Source organism: Cetorhinus maximus, chromosome 18 (assembly GCF_964194155.1).
Source record: "Cetorhinus maximus chromosome 18, sCetMax3.hap1.1, whole genome shotgun sequence".
Lineage (NCBI taxonomy): Eukaryota > Metazoa > Chordata > Chondrichthyes > Lamniformes > Cetorhinidae > Cetorhinus > Cetorhinus maximus.
The window spans coordinates 100,956,814-100,964,504 of NC_135896.1; positions in this window are offsets into that span (position 1 = coordinate 100,956,814).

The following is a 7,691-nucleotide window of genomic DNA, read 5'->3' on the forward strand; positions in this document are numbered from 1 at the left end:
CTTCCAGGCGCGAATCAGCCTTAGCCATCACCTTTCTTCCTACTGAAGACCTACCAGACTTCCCACAGGATGAACATAGACAACTTCGCCTCGAAGGATGAACAAGGTATGAATTGCAGATGTTTTTGGGTGGAATGTTGGGGGATGGCTGTTTTATGCATATTGCCTTATTCACAAGTATACACAATGCTGTGAAAAGTGTACATAGGTATAAGGTAATAAATATGTGCAAAACGCATCTGCCATGGCTAAGTTGGAAGTTCTCACCTCTCAGTTATAGAGTTCTGGGTTCATGTTCAATTCCAGTACTTGAGTGCGAGAGTCAAGGTTGACACTCCAGTGTAGTATTGAGGGGGTGCTGCACTGTAGAAGGTGCTGTTTTTCAGATGAGATGTTAAATCGAGGCCCCGTCTACCCTTTCAGTTGGGCATATTTTGAAGAACAACAGTGGAGTCTCCACAGTGTCCTGCCCAATATTTATCCCTCAATCAACATCACAAAAACTGATTATCTGGTCATTTTCACATTGCAGTTTGTGGGAGCTTGCTGTGCATAAATTGGCTGTCATATTTCCTATGTAACAACGTTGACTACACTTCAAAAAGAAATGTCCGTTGGTGGTGCAAAGTATAGTATTGTAGTGTTCAGGACTGAAAGGGTTAATGTGTGACTGAGGAAACAATAGAGCTCACAGGATGATGTGAATGGATTCACATGACTAGTAGTAGTCTGATAGCAATCTGAATGGAGCAAGCTCGTGCCTTGGATTGAAGAAGCCTACTGTCTTGTATGTAAATAGTTATGTTCGACAATGAATAGTTACTGTTCAGACACTATGCTCTGACCCTCTTCCTCAGAGAACCACAAAAACATACAACATGGTGGCAGAGGGTGAAGGACCCCAAAATCTCTGAAAATAAAAATGGAAAAATTTGCAGTCTGATCTGAAAAAAAGTGTCTAAAATGGGAGACTTTGATGAAACAGTTGGAAATCGCCTGGAAAGCTCCAGAACAGACATGGAGGCTGAGAGCCAGAGAAGAAATCAACGGAGATAAAAGCAAAATACTGCGGATGCTGGAAATCTGAAACAAAAAGAAAAAATAGCTGGAAAATCTCAGCAGGTCTGACAGCATCCGCGGATGCTGTCAGACCTGCTGAGTTTTTCCAGCTGTTTTTGTTTTTGTTTAAGAAATCAACTGAGCAGCTCAAGAAAGACTCCACCAAAGCACATGGATGCTCTTTGTAAATCCAGATCAAAAAGCAGAGTCAAAGAACCTAGCGATGATTGAAGAAGGGTAAGTAAACTTTAAAAAAAGCCTTTGAAACACGGCATAGTAACCAGGCAGCACTGGGAGACAGCTCATTTTGAAATGTGCTGCTTGAAACGCACCGCAGCCTGGGTCCAGAGCTAGCTCCATGACACATGGCGGCCACGCGGTGAAAAACAACAAAAAATAACAAAGTCAGCAACTAAATTTGATCCCCCAGTGACAGCAAAGTAGCTAACTGACCCGATTAATCATTTCAATGACTTTTCCTGACATTCGGAGAAGGCTTGAGATGGCCCAGTAACTGTGGTGGGTATCTGGAAAACCCTGATAAGCACGGGAGAACTCGATTACTACAGCACCATCTGAAAAATTTAAAGCAAGCTCCTCCTGTGCTGAAAACAGTGACAGGGTCAAAATTTTCTTTGCTCAGAACAATTTGAGCAAATAGAAGAGCCAGGCCAGACACAGAATTGGGTACGATGGAGGAAGAGATTGTTAAGATACAGGACTGTACCAGGTTTAAATAATAAAGCTGATGCTGGGCAAGTTAATACCTTGTTGTATTTAATTAGTGCAATTTCTGATGATGTGATAGCCATACAAGGCATTAATGAATCATCCAACAAATTTGAAGAGATCATAAAACCCTTTGACAGTTACTTTAACCTACAAAGTAACAAAATTTCGGAAAGAGCAAAGGTTAACAGAAGGGTCCAGAAGTCTGGAAAACCTGTGGACACCTTCGTCAATGACTTGCATTGATTGGTTGGCTGAAGGCTGTGAATATGGTGATCTTAAGTCTGAACTGAAATGAGGCCGCATAGTCGTTGGGGTAACTGACAAATTACTTTCTGACCTGCTTCAATCCAAAGAAGGTGATACAGATTGTCAGACAATCTGAGGTCTCTCAGCAAAATAGATCCGTATTAAGAGGGGAACATAAGAACATAAAAAAACAGGAGCAGGAGTAGGCCATTCGCCCCCTCAAGCCTGCCCTGCCATTCAGTAAGATCATGGCTGATTTTCCCCAGGCCTCAACTCCTCTTTCCTGCCAGCTCCTCATAACCCTCAACTCCCCGATATTTCAAAAATCTATCTACCTCCTCTTTAAATACTTTCAGTGATCTAGCCTCCACAACTCTCTGGGATAGAGAACTTCAGACATTCACTACCCTCTGCGAGAAGAAATTCCTTTGCATCTCAGTTTTAAATGAGTGTCCCCTTATTCTGTAACTATGTCCCCTAGTTCGAGATTTCGCCACTGGTGGAAACATCTTCTCAACACCCACCCTGTCAAGCCCCCTCAGAATCTTGCACTTTTCAATAAGATCACCCCTCATTCTTCTAAACTCTAATGAATAAAGGCCTAACCTGTTTAGCCGTTCTTGATAAGTCAACCCCTTTATCCCAGGAATCAGCCTACTGAATCTCCTTTGAACTGCCTGCAATGCCAGTATGTCCTTTCTTAAATACGGGGAACAAAACTGTACACAGTACTCCAGGTGCAGCCTCACCAACACCCTGTATAGTTGTAACAAGACTTCCTTATTTTTAAACTCCAAACCCCTAGCAATACAGGCCAAAATTCCATTTGCCTTCTTAATTACTTGCTGCTCCTGTATGTTAACTTTTTGTGTTCATGCACAGGAACAGGTCCCTCTGTGCTGCACTTTTTTGGAATCTCTCTCCATTTAATTAATAATCTTCCTTTTGATTTTTCCCACCAAAGTGCATGACCTCACACTGCCCTACATTCAACATTTCCTACATCTGTACTAGGTAAACATCTGTACTTGGTAAACCATGGTACAGAACAGCCCCAATGACTGTACAGCTCATTAAATAATGAAATGCGAAAGACGTTCCAGGGCAAAGAAGATGGTATACAATTACAGTTCAAGATGGTGATAAACCGCACCAGCACTGTGGCACCCAAAAGCCTCACAGACATGAATGGTGTCCGGCAAGCATGGCAGGATGCTTCCACTGTAAAAGGCTGGGACACTTTGGGAAAATGTACAGATCAAAAACCTCTAAACATATAGAATATCACCAGTGAACGTGCGCACCAAAAGCCATCAGCATGATAGAAGACTCACAGATGAAGAACATCAATGATTCCTAGGTGCAATTAAAGGTCCCAGATATATCCTCTGGAATGCCGACATATGCGTCAATGGGCACATTACTAATTTTAAATTAGACACAGGAGCAAGCGTGACAGTCCTGTCTGATAGAGAATCTTGGCTAGCCAACCTCTGGTCACAGACAACTGCCACACCATTATATAGCCTGGGAAGGGTCAAACTACCAGTTACAGGCATGCTTCTAGAACTGCTCCAACATAGGAACAAGCAGATTCTGGATTCGCTACATGTGATTTGCAATCAGGTATTTTCTCTCCTGAGTTGAGAGGCCAGTGTTACCCTCAACCTCATCAAAACAGCGGATGGTGTCAAGGGACAGGCAGTCATTGAGTATGCCAAGTTGGAGACCCTCGAAACTTCTAACAGTGCTGATGACCTTGACAGGGACTTCAGTGCAGAATTTTTGACGTTCTTTGCTAAGGCAGATAATCCAGCTCCTTTACAAACAGATGAAGGTAACATTCTTCAGCCTGAAGAGGAAACAGACCAGCTGGATCAGTGAGCTCCTGAGTGTGACCACAACTCTTCATCACTTGGCGAATTGTCAGAGAGGATCAAAGTCAAAGCACAGGTGATAGGAGATGCTGGTACAATCCTGCATTCATCTGTCAATATTGACTCTTTAGTAGATGCATCCATACTGATTCATCCACCAGAACTGGTGGCCCAGGGTGCAGATAACCAAATGGTTTCAGAACTAGAAACAAAACCGAATCAGATGAGGTCCACCTCTTCTACGTTAGACGATATTGATCTTCCTACATCATCAGGATCACTGCAGTTTGAGAGACAGCAAGATGTTAATCAAACACCTTCCTCTCCTCAGGAGATCACAGTCCAGGGTTCCCCAAAACTTCAGGAGCCAGGGGCTACATGAAATCATCACTCTAAAGGCAAAGCATGGTGGATGTAAACATGAAAAGGAACCAGCATCAATTCAATGAACAAGGATAGGGAACATAGTCAATGTAAAGAAAAGGATAAATCTATGATACCTGACCATGAAAGGGAAGCTTCTGATAAGGAAAAGTACAACAGCAAGGAGGGGAAGAAAAGGATCAATTGTTGAACCTCAAACAAACAAAACACCAAATGCTGTAGCTTCTACTGAAGAACATCCAAGCCAGAACAAAGAAATCCATGCTGAGACTACCAATCCTCCAAGCTTCAAAAGAACATGATCAGGGAGAGTCGTGAAACGTCCAGACCAATTAAACCTGTGAGGTTAGAGAGTTGGAGGGAGAAGGGGTATCATGTAAATGTAAATGTAAATAGATTTGGATATTTGGGGGAGGTGTAGTATAAGGGTGTTCAGGGCAGAATGGGTTAATGTGAAACTGGGGAAATAGTACCACCCACATGATGATGTAAAGGGAGTCACATGACTAGTAGTAGCCTGGTGGTGGTCTGAATGGAGATAGTTCATGGCTTAGACTGAAGAAGCTGACTGTCTTGTATATCTGTGTAAAGTTATTGGCAGGACTTTTCAATCGGCGTGCGAGGGCGGGCCTGACACGCCAGCTCGTAAAATTATGCGCGATGACGTCGGGCATGTGTCCCGACGTCATCGCGGAGTCCCACGATATTTTGTTCAGCGGGTGTGCGCTGGAGTTGGCTGCATGCCCGCCGATATGTAAACGGCCTATTAAAGCCATTAAGAAAGTAATTGATGCAATTGTTAATGCTGCCTGTCCAACCTTAAAGTTGGCAGGCAGGGGAAAAGGCCAAGCGGCCTTCGCATTTTTTAGGAAGCCTCATCCACAAGTGGGATGATGTTTCCTAAAGCTTTTATTAAATAAATAAGTAAATTTTCCTAAATATAAAAACATGTCCCCGATAACTTTTAAACCATTTATTTAATTATTTCAATATCGATTCAATCGCCCTGAGGCAGCTCTGTGCCTCGGGGAGATTGAAGTGCTCTTCCGCACGCATGCGCGCTGGCCCCGACTCTCCCTCCTCCTCCCCACCCACACAGGTAGTGCTGAGCGCTACGGCTCGCGTATTACGCTGGACGTAAAATGGTGGCGCGGAGCCAATCGCCCCCGCCGCCCACTCCCACCACCTGAAAAATTCAGGCAAATGTTCCACACCAAATAGATGTTGTTCAGACTCTCTGCCTCTGAACCTCTTAGACAACCACGACAATATACAACACAAAGTGCTATATAAATGCAAGATTTTTTTTATGAGATGGAAACGACAAAGGTTTCTTTTAACAAAGTATCACTTGGTAAAAATTTGCACCCATCAGGTACGCCAGTGCTGCTGAAAATAGGGTAAAACATTGAACTACATTTTTAATAGTTTTGTGATTAGTAACTACTCCACTTGGCTTTTGGATTTTTAAGTTGTTAACTGTGTGTCATTATGGCCTAGACAGATCAGAGAAATTGTCCTATTCAACATTTGCTCATTTGTTGAAAGTAATATTCTCATTTTACAAGGATTTCTTTCTAATGTAGATGCTTACTTTATCACGCACTAATTAGTTTTCTGTGAACTGACACTTTCTAACACCCTCCAACTGAAGTAGCTTTTAATCATAGCTGATTTTATATATCTAATCCTACATTTTTTTCACATTGCCAAAGCTCATTAACACTAAAAGTAACTTGAGAACCTACAACCTTGGTAAGACTACTTCAGTGCTCAACAAGCACAAAATAGCATAATAATGTAAATTAAATATTAGTGATATTTAGTTCAGTCATTCTATAAGTGCTAAGTAAGTTCTACTCAAACTTGCCTTTTACATGTCTCGAGAAAGAAAAAAAAAGCACGTTGAAATACTGTGTTAATTTTTTTAATGTCACCACCTTGAGTATGTAGGTGTATTTTGATTTGATATAATCTTTTACAAACTGCGGAGTAGGTGGCTGTATCGTAGTACTCTATAGCATAATGAAGTTAGGTCTATAATGACATGATCTGTTTTTTTAAAGGATGTTTTTTAATGCTAAACTTGTGTCGTTTTATGTGGTAATGGGGGGAGGGGTGTCTGTTGAAGTATTTGTTAAAATATTCCGACTGCTTTGTGGAGGATTTGGGACTTACCTACTGACATGTTTTCTCAATTACTGCTTTATAATGAAAACATCAAAGAAGCTCTGGGGAATGCAATACAAAAATACAATCTAAAATCCCACAGTCTTTCAAAGGTAAACTGACAGCATTGAAGTTAGGAGCATGTGGATCGTTCCTTTTCTCAGAACTCCCTTTTTAGGCAAACAAACAAATTATACAAACAATAATAATTGAATTCATGTGCAGTGTCATTTTCTCAGGGCAGCTTTGTGTATTTATTGCAAACTGAAAAATTGGATTACTGGTAAGTTTTTAATTCATCCCTTAATTATAGATAAAAACACTATACATATATAATTCTCCGTGAAAATCATTGACCATAAAGTAGAAGACATACTGAATCCAAACACACCACTCACCTATATAAATAAAACTCACTGATCACCGTTTCAAATAATAGGCAATTTTGCACTTGTAAATTGAAAAAAAATATGTTTATGATTGAATTTTTAAAAATTGATTTTGGTGTTCTACATTGCTATGTTTTTTTTTAAAGGGGAATTATGTCAAAGATTTGCATCTGACAGGAAAATTGCACTTCCGCCATTACAAAGGGGTAATCAGCAGAAAAAGCTGGTCACAATCTTAGTTTGACAGGGTCTGTCAAATGCAGAAAAGCCGCACTTGTGTTCATCTGTCTGAGGATGCATCCAACATCAATCTTTAGGACTGACAATTAGAACACTTCATATCATTCCAAACAGCTAGCAGAAAGTATCTTGATCATATGGTAGTGAGGATGGGTGGGTAGGGGGATTGGAAGACACAGCAGCACATTGATAAATTTGCTAATGCACTGAAATTTGTAATTGTTCCTTAAAGTTCCAAAATTATATTAGTCTTATATATTGAGAACCACTGATGTGGCCTTGTACACAAGTTACATTTCGTATAATCATACATTAAAATACAATAATTGGTCTTTATTTTTGCAAATCACTTAGTGTTATTTAACGTATATTAGTTATCCACTCCTCATAGCTTCATGCCATCCCAGGAATTACAAAACAAATGTTGTTGGGATGCAATGTTGGCTATCTATTTTCCTGCGCTGAGAGTTTCCTATTTAGACAAGCCTGCCCACTCACTGACCTGTAGGATCTCAGGTGGTTATCAGAACATAGTAACTAAAGTGTTTTTTTTTGTTAATACATTCAAGTCATGTTCACAGGCCCCAAGTAATTT